Consider the following 18537-nt stretch of genomic DNA (forward strand, 5'->3'; position numbering starts at 1 on the left):
ATTATAGTCACCATTTCCAACTGAAACCAATGCATTTATTAACTTAAGCAAGAAGGATTTGGGCTTCCAGTCATTAAGAACTTCAGAAATATAGGTTAGACTATCTATAATTAGCATTCCTGATGATTTAAACATGGTTTGATGATTACTAAATTCATCATCTTTAAATAAACACTTCTGACTCAGCATCAGCAGAATAGAGACATTTTCATCAACTAATTTGGCTTAAGACTTTTTGGCAAGCAAGAATAGGAAAAAACCAATAGCTTTATAAGATCAGTGAAGGCAGGAATAGGCATGCAACTATGTTAACAAGTAGAAGGGAAAATATTATCGTGAAACAGAATCCAGAATTATTGCAGACAATTGTTCCCATACCCCAGTGTTTTGCATTTTAAAGTGACTAGTCAGTAAGCAGACATTACACAGACAAAAAAAAAAAAAGTCCTTATCTAAGTATTCAGGTAAGGGAACTACCCATTTTTATCATTATTAAATACTAAGTCACGTTGTATCTTGTAGAAGCTTACAGAGCATAAAATGGAAAACATTTATTTCCATATTTAGTGGTCAAAGAGGATGAAGCTAATGACTTCTGAATCAAAGATGTAATCCTATAATGGAGCCACAATATTCAATTGCCAATGATGAGCAGGAGACATCTCAGGAAGTCACCTGCTAAGTGAGCTAGGAAACAAAACACAAATGAAAAGCTCAGTGTATCCATAGTGGAAGAATCTACAAAGCCTGAAAGGACATGTGCTCATTATGATCCTCAGCAAACAAACAAAATCCAAAATCAGACACAAGAATTATTTTATCAGTCCACTGCAGTTGAGAACTCAGACCTTCCCACAGCTCTCAAAGATCTGACCCATATTCAATGGCCAGATCCAGAACATTACAGTTCATCTGAACTAAAAAAGCCTATTTCCAATACACTGGTGCCACACAGGGCTGACTGTCAATCTTCCTAAACCCTCACAAAAGATTTTTTCAAAGATGAATAATCCTTTACACTAGGTTTATTGATAATACATTCCCCCCCACCCCACCCCGTAATTGCACTAGAACATGAATCATTTTGCATATCAGGTCTTAAAGTCTGTTTTGTCTAGACTCCTTGGAAACTTGGTTTGCATAACACGTTCTTTCCAAAAGACTCCTCTGCTGAAATTAATATCTGTTGGTGGTTTTTTTTTTTCTTTACTTATACTAAAGATGAGGCACTTTTAGTTTCAAAAACTCAGTCTAAATTCTTTTATCTTAAGTTCAGCAGAGGACGCTTCCTTCCATCTTTGTGAGGTAGGCATTCCAAACCAACATATTTTAAATTAAATCATTCTTTCCAGATTCAGTAACCCTCTCAGCTTTTATATATTGCATTAACTTATTCCACATTAAGATATCAGAGACCTTTAACTCTCTTTTCTACTGTGTTACATCAGTCTTCTGCTACTAGGCTGCATACCATTCCCCAAATAGCACAAGCCATTCCGATTTTTTAGCAGTATGTACACATGAAGCAAACCATTCCTCATTTTTCCCCTACATCAGTTGCTTTAAAACAGATGAGACCTTAGAATGATGCCAAATGCCTAATATGAGCTTCTTCAAAGGTCTGACCTCATATTAAAAACAAAATAAATAAAAAAAGTGACAAGTATATCTGTATTGGGTACATGAATATGGCTGAATATACTAACAATCTATTTACACACTGCCTGTGACATTTTGAAACAGCCTCTCAGTGAGGTATCTGAAGCTCCATAGAGCACAAGAGCATCAAACATTTATTCACAGAATTGCTTTAAGTATCTTTCCACTTTCCCTGGTTTTTTTGCATTAGGGCTGTTTTGATTTTTTTTGACTGGTAGCTATTTCCTCCAGCCAAATATGTGGCTGAGAGAATTCAAAGTATTTTTTTAAAAAACTGTCAACTTGCGTAAGTTTAGACAGTATTACTAAATAACAGTTCAAGTATCTAGAAGGTTTTATGAATGATGGCTTTTATTCAGATGAATTTTTTTATGTCATTATAGACAAACTTATTACAGGCTTAATATGATTTGCAACCTCCACTAAATCAAAAGAGAGAACTATCCCAGGAACTTAATTACATGCTGCTTGTATGCATTTTGCTTTAGGGTACACATGCGTGGAAAAGGCTTCAAGGTCAGACCTAGGACCCTGAATTTGCCTAAATTTTCTCAAAGCAAAGTTCAACAATAATAAATAAATTACAATATGCTACCAAAAAGATTTAATTAACAATCTGAAAATCCACTTAGTAGAGGTCTAGAGGGGGAACAATGTTGTTGTCCTACACCATATGCCTACTTAGAAGTTGTATTTTAAATCAAGTTTTATCTTCTAAGTTATATATGTTCAAAGTTAGTTATAAATGGTGTAATCTCAGACTTCTGACTTTCTGTAAGGCCCAGTACCTGTAAGTCTTTACACTGAAATTATTTTCCCTTATACTGCAATTTCTCTTATGCGTTTCATCAGCACAGGACATTTGAAAACTGGAATCAGTATCTCCTGAAGTAGATGATCTCAGATGTTCAGTTTGAGTTTTAGTAACGAAAGATTTTTCAAAGAGCCTCGGCATCTCTTCTCAGACCTATATCCCTTTATTAGTAGCTGCCAAATCCAGCAGCCCAACAGAGGTGCCACAGCTCCAACTCCCTGTCCCAAGGTCCAGTCCAGTAGCAAGGCTGAGCACACATTCCCCCGTAGGCACACACAAAAAAACGTGCACAGCACAAAAACACATGCACAGCACACACACACATCTGGCAACACAGGTCAGTGCAAACTCAGCAGTTTGGTAAACACAGGCAGCACCAACATCCTCCTCCTGGCTCCTTTCTGGTCAGGGTAAAAGTCCATTAGGAGAACATGTACACATGTGCACACACACACATACACACACACAGAATATAACCAGCCCCTGTAACTGGCCTTGGGCTTGCTCTCAGTTTCCCTAACAGCTATCCCCTCACCCTCAGTCTACCCAGCTGCCAGCACACGGCACACAAGCCCCTGAGGCCCCACTCCACATTCTGATACTCAGACCCCCTCACAAACATGCACACACTCACTACAGATCCTAGAATCTGGCCTTGGACCGTCTACCCAGCTGGTCTCCAGAGCTGTAGGCCTTTGGTTACTTCATGCACAAATACACGCACAAATGGGGGGCTTGGCCAGATCCCAGAGTCTCCATAGAACTTGGCCTGGACTCCCCCCCTCGCCACCTCCATCAGTTGTCTCATGTACATACACACGTGTTCTCCCAGGACTTCATGGCCATTCCGGAGTCTCTTCTCTTACTGCCTGGCTAGTCCTGCTGCACAGTTCCCAGCAACCACACTCCGGCACGCACACCCTCACCTGACCCAGCACACGGGCCCTCGTGACCCACGGTCAGACTCGAGCTGCTGGCACTGAGACCCCCACAGGCACACACAGTATGAAGCCCCTTACCCTTAAACAATTAAGAGTTTAATGAGACTGTGCTGGTGAGAACAGGGCATGGCCAGACAAACATACTGACCAGCCACCTGCTTACACACAGCCAGCTCACTTTATCCTTTTGCTCCTCTATTTTTCCCATGGTTATTCATTCCCCACAAAATCACTGTCATCCTTTCTTTCGTCAACCTTGCTCCCTCCCCCAAGCATCCCATTCTGAGCCATGTACAATCACAAAACATTCTTACCTGTGTCCACCCCCTTCCCAGTCTGCAAGCTGACCTCCATTTATTCAAGTGTCACCCAGATTCCTGAGGGCTGATGATCTCCAGTGACAGCCCTGGCAAGAGCCAGGTCAGGGGGCTTATTTCTCTGACAAGGTTACCAGCGCTCCCCCGCCCGCTGCTGTGCCTCAGGGCTTTGCTGTGCACATGGAGACAAGCCTTTTAAATCACATAACCTATCACCTTAATATTTCCAGGCTGAACATCCAAAGCCATTCTAAGAGTATTTATCAAAGCCATGAAAATAACATTTCAAAGTTCAAAGCTAGTGTGTTTGGAAAAATCATCATGCTCACCACTTGTTTTAAGTTGTGGGGTTTTAGATTAAAAAAGGCATATCATTTATCAGATTTACTGACTCAAGTTGTTGCTCTTAAGTGTCAGGTGCTTGCTCATGTGTAAGCAAGCTCTAATAAACGTTTTCCAACAGTTATCAGGACACTTAAGTAATACAAAAAGCACCACGTACCTTGTTGACCATATCATATTATATTTGCTTTATAAACACTCATGACTGTTAATGTTATTGCTAAGCAACTGCATGATCTACAATACAGTATTTGCATAGCACTGTCTATCAGCAAACAAATGACTGAAACCTTTTACTTCACAATTCACCGAATTACACACCTAACACTTGACAGATTTAAACTTTTAATAAATCATCAAATCACTGGATGACAAAAAAAACCTCATTCACCACTAGTATTTAAAAGATTTGAACTGTAAAGAGATTAAAAAATATGGGAAGTTTGGATTGTATGGGAGATGACAGGGAAGCTGAAGTTTTAATTAGACAGCAGCTCCGCAAGGCAGAAGCAGCAAAACTGAAGACATTATCCAGAATTTTTAAGTGCCATTTTATGCCTAGGAGGTGAGGGAACTCATCCTTCCTCACCTAGCAGTTACAGCAGCTGCAAAGACACAAATCTGTTCATGTACAGAAAAAAGAACAAGTCAAAAGAAAAAGCATTAGTCAGAAAATGGAAGAGGAACAGACAAAGAGGAATCAGGGCTGGTTTTCTTATGTTACAAGTGAAAATCCACCCTCTTCCACTGCTTCCCCACACACTGCCTTCTCCAGTAAGCCTAATTGTGTCCTCCTCTACCCCCAGTACATGGGGTGCTCTTACAGATCCCTTTCTGTTTCCATTTGCACTGAAAAGCAAGCTTTGCTTTTATTTGAATCAAAATCTTGGTGTTTCCAAACTATTTGATCCCAGTGACGCAATTTACAATTTGACAAAACAGCTACTGTTACTGTATTATTGTTACCAAATTATACTCAACGCTGCCCTCCTCAAGTCTCACTGTTAAATGGTTCATTGCTTTGTGCAAAACACTTTACAGACAGACATATTCTGGAGGAGCAATGAGCTTGGCCAGACAAGCTGAGTGAGGGAACATGGCTAGGCAAGCCCGCTAAGGGCAAGCAAAGCAGGCTCTTGTAGGGGAGCAAGATTTTAAAGGCCAGATTTCAGTCAGGGGCTCTGAAAATCTGACTTAGTAAGACTGCAATGATGAATTAACCCGTCTGTCACTGCTGTGGAAAGCTCAAACATTCACTAAGAGTCAGCACATCACTTTAAATGCCCCATTCCTCCATGCAAGACAGCACCACCTTACTTGAATGGTGTAAGCAGCCATACGCCAGCTGAACAGAAGCAGGAAGAGCTCACATATTCCCATTCATCAGGTCAAAACAGTGGGTAATTTTAGAAATACTCCACAAGAAACACATTTAAAATAGACAGATGAATGACAGGAATTTGGAGTGGTGGGTGAGACTACATAAAAATTCTCATTACCAAGTGTCTGGAATTCAATGGTCTACTAGCTACAGAATCATCTGAATATTTGTTAGGCAGGTTTTCTAAGCGTGGAGCTTCAGAAAGTCTATGGCCACCCACACTGCCATATGCTTAGGTTATACCAGACATTCCTAACAAACTGCTGTGTTTTTTGGTTTGATCCTTCCTTCATCATTATTGATTTCTCACCTGTGATATTACTGAGGAAGCTGTGGCATCGCTGTTTGCAGCCTAAAGCTCAACATGGACATAAGTGCAAAAAATCACGCACAGGAAGATGGACAATGGATTTAAACTGCTTTTACATAAACACTCTTAGCATAGCTTGTGAAGGTTCTAGGACAGAGAATCTCTTTCCTGTATTTAACATGAGAGAGGAAGTTTCAGTTTGCTTGCAATGTCAACATGACAACAGCTGGGGCAAAGGGAGGAAGAACTGGCAAGAAGGATGTCCTACCCACAAACTGGGTTTCCAAAACAGAAGAATATTGCTACCCTTTTAAAAAGGAAAAAAAACTTCCAAGGCAATACTCTTAAAAAATTTTGGCTAACAGCAAGAATTAGAAGTAGAAAGAATAAGGCTGAAGAGAAAGGACACAACTTCCGACCTCTCCAGCCCTACAATGTCTATTTAACATGCACTGCATTAGGAAAAACACATTCCTAGTAGAATAATTAAATAATAGCTTCTTCAGGTTAAATAGTTTTATAAAACAATGCACATTTAATATTTATACAGTGACAGTAACTGGCATCACACAGGCCTGAAGTCTTTGTGGATAATGGACTACACATCAGCTCTGTCTCTGGGTTAAAATTACAGTGTTCTAGAGACTACAACTCTGAATTTTTCCAGGGAGAGTCAGGGAATACAGAAGGAAATGGTACAAGACAAACAGACCCTTCTAAGTATATTATATATGCTTACTCGTATCAGTCATGGATTTTTAAATTGTATCATAAAACCGCATTATTTTTCAATATATTAAAAATAAAGTGAATGGAAACAAAGCACTCACCATTAGAGTCAATGGATAACTACTCATGTACTAATAGATTAGGATAATTTTAATATTAGAATGTGATAGTGTCAAATTTGTACTATTTTAATGCCATTACCAAAATAACAAGATGGACCAAATTTAACACTAAGTCCTGACACATCCAATTATGCTGGAACTTGGGATATCCCCATAACATGAAGGCATGAAAAGAGCCCTTTCAAGAAGTTATCATTAGATACATGTAATAGTTACACATGGCCTAAAATTCTCAGAAGGAAATATTACAAAAATAAGAGAATTTTATCAATTTCTATGTTGATGATCAGAGAAACCTGAATTTTAAAGTCCTCGAACTGTTAAGGTTTCTAACATCACCAAGTGTCTGTTACATCAACATTATTTTAACTATTCTTTGTGCACTCTCCTGCAAAATCATGAGTGCGATACTAAGTTCAAAATATACGTATGATGAAAGGAAAACGAAGTCTTTACAGCTCAAATATCATTTCCTATACTTACTTACACTTTCAGTCCTATTTTAAAAGGCAGTCAAACAGGATTGCAGTGAATGACTTCAGCAAATTGTGATCCCTTTACTGTAAAAACTAACCTGCTAAGAACTTTTAATTGGTCTATGTAACATCAAAGTAAGCTCTAGGAAAAGGATTGGTAGAAAACAAGAACCTCAGCCTCAGATTTGCATTAGCACAATTCAAAAGTTACAGTCAGGCTGCATAAGATGTTATGACATGTAACCACACGAGCAGAAAGTACTTATTTCTGCCTGTGAAGCACCATCTGCAAGCAATAAACTTCTCTTTCTTATTCTGGCCTCCAGATATGTGACTAATGGCCTTTCACACGAAGTTGAATGGCCTTTCATACAAAGTTGAAGGGGGTGCCAAGACAAACCTGGAGTACTTGTATTTATTGTACCAAGTCCTACATAATCATTAAGAGTTCCCAGGAACTCTTAGCCTCTCCTGAAAGTCTGTATCTTGCTTCTCCCTACACATGCCCCAAACTACAACATCTATTCTAACATGCTGTAACAAATAGATTTAGCATAATCCAAAAGATGTTAATATGGCCCAGATCTCCAGGTAAGATATTAGAACAGACCCTCTTAACAGCACTAGCACAACTGCTTAACACAGCATTTGGAGAAAAAGCAGTGCCCTATGCACTGTCATCGTTCCAAGCAAGAAAGATATCAAATAAGCCCGTTTAGAGTTGGAAGATACCCTGTAATTTGCAAGACAAATAAAATAGATGACTATGTCTACCAGAAACACCAGCATGCCCTTCAAAGGCACATCAGGTCACAGTGCATAAACCAAAACAAAGATTCTTGAAAGGTTAAGATACCACAAGTTGGTAACAGTGTTACATAGTACCTGCCTATCCATAAGGACTACAACATCTCCAAGAAAATTCAGTAGCCACCTCTCAAGGAGGCTGCACTGCAGAGACAGGTCCTCTGTTAATGCCATACAGAATTCTTATACCTTCTCCACAGAGGACTCTATCCTTGTGTCTTCCAACTCAGGATATTCTACAATTCTATGAAATTCAGAGTGGTATTAATGACTTCTCTTGAATTCTTAGATGAGTGAAAGGTCTTTTTTTATGAAAAATCTTTTAATAGATGGCCTCAGAACTCAAAAGTAACTTCTCAAAATAGAAATCTTCAGTTGATGCTCTTGTAAATACAACACGAAGAGAAACAAGTCAGCATTTGAATCTACTTCTAAAGCAAAAAGGATTTCCAATTTTTTTTCCCCTCCAGTGGGACCTTTGATCTATATCTTATATACTGTTATGGTCGTGACTAAGAAATACTCAAAGTCCACCATTCTGAAGTTTCGAAAGTACTGAAATATTAAGTTGGTCATGTTAGTTCAGTACCATTTCCAGAGGACACGATTCCCACCTTCCTCTAGCCCTAGACCACTTTATTCCAGATTCCTCTGAGCTAGCTTTCAAGTACTAAGCCATGGGAGTGGCAAAGCCACCTCTTGCTAAGTAAACCTAGTGTTGTTTTGTAAAACAAAGAAATGCCTTCTAGAAACCACATTCACAAGTACTTGTTCTGAACTAGGCTTGCACACCCTTAAATTCATTTACAACCTTCATCTTTAAACAAGCTAGTAAGATACCTGTTCATTACTGCAACAGCTACCACGAGCAAGCAGATTCAGCAACTTATTTCTTTAAATTTCACAATTTAAGATTGAGAACTAAAACCACCAAACACCACAAATGGTTTAGAAATCCACACTGCTTACATAAGCCATCTCTTTAACTTATAGCGCACATCAGTGACCACCAAAACCATGCTAATACTTTGTTTAAAAATGAACGAATTAACTGACTTAATACCTCGTTAATCAGTCTGTGCTCAGCATTTAAACCTCACTGCCCTTACAGAGCAACAGCATTCAGGTCAAGTCAAAAAAGCAGCACATAAGAGTAACAAATGGCAAAAAAAAAAAATATTCCTACGGCCCTATCTAATGACAGAGGGGCACCATTGCTGCAGGAACTGATCACTGCTCCTTGTGAGGACAAAACCATTACACATTAGTGCAGAACCATCAAAAACTAGATAATGTGATATAGTAATATGGTTTTAAAAGGGAAAAAGTTATTTTAAAGCCTTTATCTAGTTAATGAGTAGATGCTGGGTTTCATGGTCTTTAAAGTCAGAAGGAAGTAATGGAAGTTTTGACTCCCCACAGCTGTTCCACACCAACATGCTCTATCTGTAGAAATATAGACACAGATATGTATCTGCTAATATATAGACAGATATAGACATATAATCTCATTTGCACCACAGAAAACTAGACCCTATGCTCTTGCAGGCTGCAGGAGTCTGGAGCTGACACAAGTCCATGCTTTTAACCTCCTGAACATTTTAAAAGATACCAAGAGTAATGGTTTTGAAGCTACAAAAAACAGTATCCTCTCTCACTGAATGACCTCACTTTAAAAGTAGTCATCTGCATCCTCAACCCGACCTCCTTATAACCATTGGAATAGCTTCCCCTGGAATCCTTGCAGAACTTGTTATTTTAGTCTGTTATCTGCAGGCAGTCATGTTAGTTGCTTTAGTTTGAGCTTTTTTTTTGTTTTAGCTTTCATTTTAAAGGTCAGTATGAGTGTCTAGCACCATGAAGCAGTTCTTTAAGACATCTGTATTTAATTCACCACTTCTATATACAAAAGCATAACATTTTATATAAAACATTAAAAATTTGTAGCTAGTTCCCTTACGTGTAAGAAGGGTTTCATTTAGCAAAAGGCTAACAAACTCACAGCAGAAGCTGTCGCTAACGGCATAGTAAAAAAACACCAAATAAGCAATTAAATATTTAACACACACACACACAAATCTTCCTACTGCCTTTAGAGAAGGAGGACCCTACTAAAAACCCAGTCAAAAAAATAAGCTCAGTGCACTAAATAAGACAGGAACAAGGCAACAGGGGAAGAGGGCTTAATAAAAATAGGTGGTCTTCACAAGTACAAATTATTCCTTTCTAAAACATCTCAAGCTGTGAGGAAAAAAAAGCCAACAGGGTACAGTCCCCAGTCTCTGAAGATAATTATTTTTTGTGCCATGTTAAAAAGAAATGTTGTATCACATATTATACTGCATTTTAGTCCCAAAACTCTACATTAGTGGGACTTTTGTCATAACAAAATCTTTGTATGACAGCCTATGCTTAAGTCAGAATTTTGAGGGAAAAATTTTAACTTTAGGTGCAAATGAGGGAATTCAGGTTCATTTGGGGTGAAGATAAAAACCCTTGCCTTATAAACCAAATTAATTATGTTTGTACTGAAACATCATCCATGGGTCTCATTTAATAAGCCAAGTCTCCTTCTTGGCACAGCGAGAAAAGGGAGAAAATAATTACATCCTGAATTTTATACAGACTAAACTGATGTTTAGGTTTGAGGAGGAAGGTTAAACCAGCATTCATATCACATTTCAGTTGTTGTAATTTTACGTTAAAAGACAAATTCCTATATTTGATATAGGTCAAGGCTTTATTAAGTATTGAGATTAGTATACTTTGTAAATTAGGTTATGGATCATACTGAAAGCAGTGAATTTTCCAGGTTTATCTAACCTGCAAGGATTCTCCAAATGGTGGAGGGAGTTTGCTAAGTAAATAAAGTCTCTTAATTGTACCAGAAGTTAATGAGAAAATACAGGAGTGAAGAAGGGGGAAACAAATATGGAACTCTGGCAGTTTTATTGTATTTTTTTTTTTAGTTGGTGTAGAAAAAAAAAGTTCCTGCAGACAACAAGAACATCTGCCCTGCAGAAAGCCAGTCACTACATGATTTACTCCAGTGAAATCCACATAAAAACAAAGTTCTAAGAAGGAATGACCTGAGAATAACTGAGTATTACATGCCCATGTCCAACGGGGCTATTTACTTTACGAAGGGCTTACACAATGTGGTTCTCAAATATCTCCAATCTATAAGTCTGCATTCTGTGCCAAGAGCCAAATGTGAACAGCTAGTCAAGTCATAACGTCTTGTGTATAATTTGGTATCTACAGAAAGGCAGAAAGGAGAGTTTCTTTAGAAAGTACATTGACTCATAAAGCAAGCCAGATTTTGAAACAGTAGGCGCTTGAAAAGGGACACAAACCAGATGGTAATCCAGGGTGACAAAATGTGGCAATACAAACCATTCACTGCTTAAGTGTAACAGGAAGTGAAGATGTGACATTTATCTTGGATAAATCCATTCATACATAGCGTTAAAGCCTGTAGAAAAATGTTGAACTTGCAAACTCGTAAGGAATGGGCAAGGAGCATAGCCAGCCTTTTGCATCATTACTGCACTGTCACCAAGATTACAGTTTTTAAAAAGTCTTTGAAGGAGGCAGAAGATTAATCTGAAACAATAGCTTGAGTTCAACTACAGAAGGAATTTAGGTGTTAACATTACCTGGACAGATAAGCAAAATGCCCTGTAGCTGAAGTACTGCCACACTGGAAGCACTGGTTTGACTGCAAGCCATGGAGATATCGTCAAGTCTTCCAAGTAACATGTATCTTTGGAGAACAATGACAGGGCTGACGTGGGGACAAAAGTTTCCTTGATTTTTCTTAAACATTTATTGTCTGAACCAATGTAGTATTACTGTTTGCCATTCTCATTTGCAAAGCTGCTTTATTAAAAACACCAGTTCTGAGCTAGTTAAAAAGGAAGTATCAGATAGACCTGACTAGTGTACTTGTTCAAAAGGGATAGATGGGAAAACTCTCCAAAGCAGATGCAAGTATAGGGAAGAATAGCTAAAAAAGTTTGATAATATTTCACACTAATACAAGGGAACGGATTCCTAGAAGATATCACCTGTACAAGTACAAAGGGAACAAAAATAACAACACAGAAATCACTTCTTGGAACACCCTCAGCATAATACATAACAGAACAAAGCACCATAGTTCAAAAAAAAAAAAAAATCAAATAATTACTTTGAACTTTGTAAAGCCATATTTACAAAGCACACATACATCAATTAAGCAATTCATGAAAAATATTAATTGTATTCTAGGATACTATAAAGGTAAAACTGATCAGTGATTAACACAAGAAAAGTAAAAAGTTCATTGTAGCATGTTCTCATTTTTATAACTACTCTTTATTAGGAAAGCAACTAATGTAAGTTCGTTCTTTCTTTGAATGTCCCTACTTCAATCAATTTTTTTAACCTGTTTCTAATTTCAACCAGTTGCCAAAGATATACAAGCTCTTAAAAAGTTACATACAAATAAATGGACAAGTCCAGGAGCCCTTCTAACTTGTCCCTACTTTCCCCTTAAAAAAAGCTCTAGCATTAATTCAGGTTTTAGACACCATCAGGTGATAAACACAACCAGTGCCCAAGGCATAATAAAAGTACTTTATTATACACCAGAGAACCTAACCACAAGCTATAAATCTGTGAGTCCAGACTTTACTACCACCATTGCTTAGAGCGGGGGGAAAAGGCTTAGCTGCTTCAGATGGCTTTCTGTCAAGTCTACTGCTTGATAAGGGAGAGTACCTACATTAGCTGGCTGCTTACTAGTCCAATTCCAGCACTACTCCAGTATCTATCTAAGCCTCAATTTCACTGTAATCGTGAAGTCACCGAGGAACATTCCATGTGTACACAGGAGCTATGCTGATGTCAGCTGTTCTTCGTTTACTGTTACATACTTCAGTCTGATTTCATCTCTCCATTGCTTATACACACGAAGACTTTGCAAATTAATTTTTCATGCTTTCTCATCTAACAGAAAGTACTTCCAGAGACCAGGAAAACATTTTTTTTAAAAATATACCAAATTTTACTATTCTGAAAAGTTACAAATGCATGCCAGCAGCAGGTATGTGAAAATTCCTCTGAAACACTCAAACAGACAAGTGTGCTTTAATATGGGCTCTAAAGTAATTCCATTTGGTGAATAAACCTGAGCTGGCATTCAAGTCAGGACAAAGCTAAATTTTGGGGAAATCTGTATAAATCACATTTCTATTTTTGAAAGTCAATTATGATCACATTAAGTCCAATTATAACCATAAAAGTTTTGTTATTTATTCAAAAGCCATTTACTTCAGAATTACAGAATTTACCTGAATTTGGTAAGAGGAGGTCAGATACTGTTGAAATTGTTGAAGTAGTTACTGATAAGAAAATCACCCCAAGCCACATGCCCCTCTAACTGTTTGTGCAATCTGCTACAATCCTCCATCAGGATAAAAAACGTTATTTTGCCCCTGTGAAAGTGATACCCATTTGTGCAAGGTATGATTTCTTCACTTACTGTTCTGTAACAGTAGCCTAAAACCCACGCATATTCCTGACCTCCATTTCACCAGTACACGGAAAAAGCAAGAAACTCCAGTTTCTACCAGGGAGAGAGCAAAGGAAAGCCCCTCATCTGAGTGCAGATCAAGGACATGAAACAACATGATACAGCACAGTTCAGTAGAACAGTACATTTATATTCTTTCGAAAAAATTTACAAGTGATCAGGTAGTGTCACTGTCACCAGCAAAAGAATCACAAACTTAATATGGTCTTCAAAACTATTTTTTGAATAGTTAATTCATCATGCCTTCCATGACATTTAGACAACACAGCTTGATTGGCAAAACCAAACAATTCCTGCAACAACCCATCAACTCACCTCATGTTGCTGACATCAACTTACAGACCTGTCTTAGGAGCCGTGCGGCCGTCAATTCTTCATAAAGTCCATGCAACAAACAAAACTGGAAGGGTTCAATCATTTCTTACCACTGCTTTCAGAAAATGCCTTTTTTCCAGCTTTCTATCAGAAACACTTTTTCTGAACTGACCCCTAAATCACAGTCATTCTTTCAAGGATCAGGGATTCTCTCAGGTCTGGTAAACCAAGGTATGAATCTCCTTTCCTCAATTAAAAATAAGATCAGAAAAAATATTTTTGTCACTGCTACCTGCTCAAATCCCAGTGTCCTACAAACAGGACTGAAAGAATAAAATCCAACTTAGAGCACACCACTGCTAATGAAACCAGCCTGGCTTTCAGAAACTCATAGAAAATTGTTGATATTTTGTTACCATCTCCCTTCCTATAAAGCAAGGGGACAGCAACACCTAGAACCTACACTCCTTAGTCTCATTTTTTTTGTTTATAAAAATCAACATAATTTGCTGGTTTACAAAAGGAATACTTTTTGATATATGTCCCTTCCTGAAACTAAACTTACAAAGCATCTCTCACACAAATGACAAGTTCAGCTCTGGCTGAAGTAGCAACATCAGTGAGATTTCCCCCCAAATTTCCTGATCTTTACAAAATACTTCCTTACTCTCACAGCATCCTGTAACAGAGAAAGAGCTGCAGCATAAGCCACAGAGGGTGGACAGAAGGTGAAAAGAGGAAAGCAAAACTTTCAGGTTAAACAAGATAGGTCTTCTAGGATAGGAAAAAAAGGGCTGTCAAAAAACAGGATTTTATTGACTGAATCTGAGGAGGAGCTGGCATCTGGTCAAGAAGATATTAAGGATCACATGAAGTGAGTTAGGTAGCTCAAATGCTGAAGGAAATCTTAAAGAGAAAAGAAAGAGGAAAAACAGAAACACTACAAGATTATTTTGTGAAATTCTGTTAGTACTGGGGATTAAAAACCTCTAAAACTGTACAGTGTTTTTCCATGTTTGCTGGCATTCTGGAGTTTATCCAAAGAGTCACTTAATACTCATACAATTATGTTAAGTACAATATAAACAAGAAGAAAATTGTTTTAGACATCTTTATTATTTAATAACACAAAGGCAGGAGTTATTGCTCTAAAGATGTATCAAGAACCCAGGATTCCAGCTGTAAAACTCAGAGCATGACAGTAACATATTAACACAATGGTGATAGACAGGAAATATCGAAATGCTAACTGTAGAATAGCAAGAGGCTTTTTTGTTTGGTTTTTGCTTTTGTTTTGGCGTGTTTGTTGGTTTTTTTCCCCCTAATTGTGATGGGAAAGAGTAGTCATTTTAGCAACTGAGACAGTAACATGAGAAACAGTTCTCAGTGCCCCTGTTTTACTTTACTGTAGGTATTCAGCATTCATAAGTATTTGATGGTCCTCAATTTACCTTCTGCTACAGAACAAAATGACCAAAAACTGTGGCTGAGGCAAGTACACCTATTAAGCATAAAAGATATCAGACTTTAATTGGACTAGAAGTTAGAAAAACAGGTATTTTCAACTAAAAGCACTGCTGGCACAGATCTCTAGCCACAGATGTTAGTATTCATTTCTGAGACTCACAGATGTTCAGCTTTTGACTTCTAGATTACTCCTGTTCAGCACACAATTCATGTCTGTACCTGTAACAACTACTCAATTTTAATTTCATCACATACACATTTCCACATATTATAAGAAAATAGAATTGAATTTGATACATTAAACTGATTTCTTTTTAAACTTCAAAGTTTACAAGTGTTACTGTGGTTGCATAGTTAAACACATGCATCAGACTATCAGTTTATAAAAATACCATGTTATAAATTCAGCACTTTACTTGATAACCACAGAAGAAGCAAGACAAAGAAGTTTGATATTCACAATAAAAAAAAATATTAAAAAGCCATCCAACAGAAAGCTACATTTCAGAAAGTTCAGTGAAAATGGCTCACTACATAAGTATGTACTTAAACAGCACCATCTGAACAATTATTTTTAGAATGTACTAGGACTGCAATGCATTCCAGCATAGTAAGAAGTCACAACTGCCATGAAGCAGTAGCCTCAGGGCTATATTAAGACTATTCAACAATTTAAACAAGCTAGTGAATGTAACAAAAGATCTAGGCATTAGTTAGAAAGCAATGTTTTGTGGTAACTGATTTAAGAAATTAATTGGATTCAAGCACAAGCATCTGACTAGTTTACCCCAATTGCCAGAAGCAGAAAACAGAAAAATAAAAGTGCTCTTTACCTACTGCCAGAGGGTCTAGTTCACACTCCTGCCATCCATTCTCACACTCAGCTCAAGAATAAAACTTTCCCCTTTCCTAATCTAAACATTGAAAGTCAGTCCTAGTCTTCAAAACTAATTTCCTATAGTGAGAACAACAAAAGTACATGGGCATGTGCATGTGTTGTTCACTACTGCCAAACATAAGGTTTTTATTTGAGATCTCCCAAGATATTTAATTAAGTTCAGCTACAGAATACCTTAGGGAGAAAACAACTGAAAGCTTTCTGCTTTCTAACAAATAACTTCTCACTCTTAAAGCAAAAGTTAAGTTTTTTCCACTTTCATAGCTCTCAACACTTCCAACATACCTTTTTGCAACAGAAAACCACAGGAAACCTCAAAAGATGCACTACTTCCCATTTTGCCCATTGTGACATTTTGGCTTAAATTTATTTTTAAGTAGACCTGGAGAGGTAGAAGCCTAATTAAACAGCATTTTCAAAAGAAGCTTTATTAATATTATTTCTAATCATTTTAATGTAAGTAGAAAAAGCTTTACAAATATAACAGTCTTAACCACAGCAGAACCCTGTTTCACAGATTCACGTGGCATCTCCTATGGAAGGGACAGCAAGATCCGATCACATTATTAGACCTGTAAACTCTTAATCTTGGATTTACTGACTTATCTTCAGATAGGAAGATGCCAGGTTTAGGTTTTATAAAAGTCATCTATATGACACTGTAACAAAAGGAATGTGGGAGGCAAAACGTTTCCTAAAGAACAATGCATTAGAAGTAACTTTCTGCCTAGGCCTCCATTTCTAGGGTGGCTCTGTGTGATGGAAAAAGGAGTCATTTCCCATTTTTGTCAGGAGATCCTGCTTAAGGAAGGCCAAGATCCAAACCCAGTCATCTTCCAGCAACATAAATGGCTGTCAAGATCTTCTGCTGAAGGCTTGTGATGCAGTATAAAGGTTAGAAGGTGTCCTGAAGCAATTTGGAGGGAATGAAGAGGGAGAGAAGAGTCACGAGATGTACCAAAGTAATAATGCACGTAACATAGTTCCAAATGACTTCAACTCAGCACCAAAGAGGAACTGGTAAAATCTCCTTCGAATTTCATTGCCAGTTTTCAAGTGATTCCTTTTGCTAAAAATCAAAAGGGAATTTAGAATAAACTTCCTGTGCCAGCAATGACATAGCTGGAAAAAAAAAGGTCTATGGGCTACTGATGTTTGCAAGGAAGAGGCTGTCACTCGGCACAGCATGAAGCGAGAAAAGCAGAATTTACCTGAGCTGATTCCCTTTCTTTGGGCCTGAGGGATTGCTGATCATGTGGGTTAGCAGCATATCCCCTTAAATCAGAGTATTCCAGTCTCTTTCCTTCCCATGGACAAAGGAACAGGATTTTACAAACCCAGCAGCCACAGGCTCCTCAAAAGGAAGAATGTATTTACACATTTAGAACTGGGGAACTTCTTCAGTGCTGGGAATTCAGTCAGATTTCAAACTGATTGGGCAGCTTCCACCTTACAGCACATTCAAACCTAGCACTAGTGTAAAGAGACAGGGAGGAGATGAAAATTGCATGGCTATGGGGCCATACACAATCACTGGCCTTATCTTGGCCCCAGCCACCAGTTTCTACTTGATGTAGTTTCCTGTCTAGAGAAGGGTCACACCAAGAATGTCATTAGTGTTTCACAGAACTGAAGTACAAATATGACCCATGGACAGGAAGCTTATACAGAGGCATAAAGAACATTCTTTCCAAGTGCTCAGAGCATTTTTTCTCCTCTCTCTCTCCCCCACACTTTTTCTTTAAGCTGCTCACATTCTTTCCCTCTCTCAGCCTAGAGAAGTGGAAGGTAACATCAACAAAAAAATGCACAGAGAAACACCATAAAGTCCATCCTTCACACCTGAGCGGATGGCAGTTCAAAGGGGCCCTACCTACCTGCAACCCTGTTGTTTCCTTCAAGAACTCTGTTTGCCCAAGGAAAAAGAGACGAGCAAATCCTGGAAGCAGATCCTTCCCCAAAGGAAGTTTCTTTCTGAGTCTGCAACCTGGAGATTTTGCTTGAGACTCAGTCCTCTGAGCGGATTCTTTCTTCAAACTCTCACACTGGTTCTTTACTTTTGTGGGCAGCTGGAAAAAGAATGAAGCCGTAGGCTGAGGCAGGGACTCCATACTTCCAGGATAGGGAGGCAGAAGGACTGGAGGGGAAGGAAAAGTGCTAGTTGGTAACTTCTTGGATAATGACCTGCATTTCCTCATTTTCTGCCACACAGAGACATACACATAGTCACTGCAATAGGGGAGGATGACAAGAGATGGGTACTAGACATGCAGTGTTTTCATGCTCTGATGCCAAAAAACCCCAAACCCATAGCGTTGAGCTGTGAACTTTCAAGACTTTTAAGACATCTACCAATAGATGAGATCAATCATAAGATGTTT

General features: G+C 38.2%; 1 protein-coding gene across 9 annotated transcripts in view; it reads right to left on the reverse strand.

The window, feature by feature from the left end:
- TSC22D1 (TSC22 domain family member 1) overlaps positions 1-18537 on the reverse strand; it is a 92955-nt gene that overhangs the window by 36196 nt on the left and 38222 nt on the right. For 4 of the 9 annotated variants that reach the window (XR_010428349.1, XR_010428350.1, XR_010428352.1 and 1 more), the window contains 2 exons: positions 18034-18225; positions 14889-17063 (listed from right to left, as the gene is read on the reverse strand). The exons of 2 other annotated variants lie outside the window; for them this stretch is intronic. The gene's annotated coding sequence lies outside the window, so the exon portion shown is untranslated. Of the gene's footprint in view, positions 1-14888; positions 17226-18033; positions 18294-18537 lie in introns of those variants that run through there. 3 more of the 9 variants (XR_010428346.1, XR_010428347.1, XR_010428348.1) reach the window with 3 other exon arrangements.

The sequence above is a fragment of the Pseudopipra pipra genome, chromosome 2, assembly GCF_036250125.1.
Source record: "Pseudopipra pipra isolate bDixPip1 chromosome 2, bDixPip1.hap1, whole genome shotgun sequence".
Classification (NCBI taxonomy): Eukaryota; Metazoa; Chordata; class Aves; order Passeriformes; family Pipridae; genus Pseudopipra; species Pseudopipra pipra.